This window comes from Orycteropus afer, unplaced genomic scaffold (genome assembly GCF_000298275.1).
Source record: "Orycteropus afer afer isolate SDZICR_OR568_19922 unplaced genomic scaffold, OryAfe1.0 scaffold00048, whole genome shotgun sequence".
Taxonomy (NCBI): Eukaryota; Metazoa; Chordata; class Mammalia; order Tubulidentata; family Orycteropodidae; genus Orycteropus; species Orycteropus afer.
In genome coordinates, this window is record NW_006921635.1 from 2800395 (window position 1) to 2801371 (window position 977).

Below are 977 nucleotides of genomic sequence, written 5' to 3' on the forward strand. Positions count from 1 at the left end.
ACAACCACACGTTGTAGTCGAGAGAGAGCCCTCATTCCAAGGCTGCCTTAGAAACAAGGCAGTAACATACTAGGAGCCAGTATGACAAGCAAAGGAGTTACACAATATATAAAGTGACAGTCACACCAAGTAGGAATTCACTCCTCAGAACAATCAACCACATGAAACCGAAAGGGCAGCATTTGACCAAAAGCAAAACTCAGAAGGCGGGAAGGTATGGGGAGGAAGGATGAATAGAAATGGGGAACCCAGGAGGAAGGGGGAGGACTGCTGTCACTTTGAAGGGACTGCAACCAATGTCACGAAGCAAAATGTGTCTAAGTTGGTGAACGGGAAGTTAATAGGCTCCGCAAGCTCTCACCCAAACCACAATAAAAAGTTAATTAAAAAAAAAAAAAACAAAAAACAGAAGAGTGAGAGAGACAGGGTAACATTTCGTGGGTGAGACAGGCTTTGAAGTCGGTGCTCAATTCAAATCCCAGCTTCCTTGCTTTATTCTGAAATGGAAATGGCAGCCCCAACATTTGGGCTCTTTCCACTTTGTGGCTATTCAAACCACAGCTGCTGTGAACGTTCCTGTACATGGGCCGGTGTGGACATTTTCACTGATCTTGGGTCCACACCGGGGAGTGGAATTGTTGGGTCCAATCATAACTCTACAGTTCACAGTTGGAGGATCTGCCAAAATGTGTTCCAAAAAGCTGCACCATTTTGCAGTCCCCTCACCAAAGACGAGCGTTCCAGTTTCTCCCCATCCTCCACAACTCCTGTTACCGTCTGTCTGCCAGATGCTGTCAGGATAAAGGAAGGTACTGTCGATAAAGCATGAGCACTGGGCATCTAGCACCTGAGGAGCACTCCGCAAGGAACGTGCACCATCGTGATCACGGTCAACGAACTCTGAGTCCTAGTAAAAAAAAAAAAAAAATTGCTGTGGAATCAATTCCAACTCATGGTGGCAACTCCATGTACTTCAG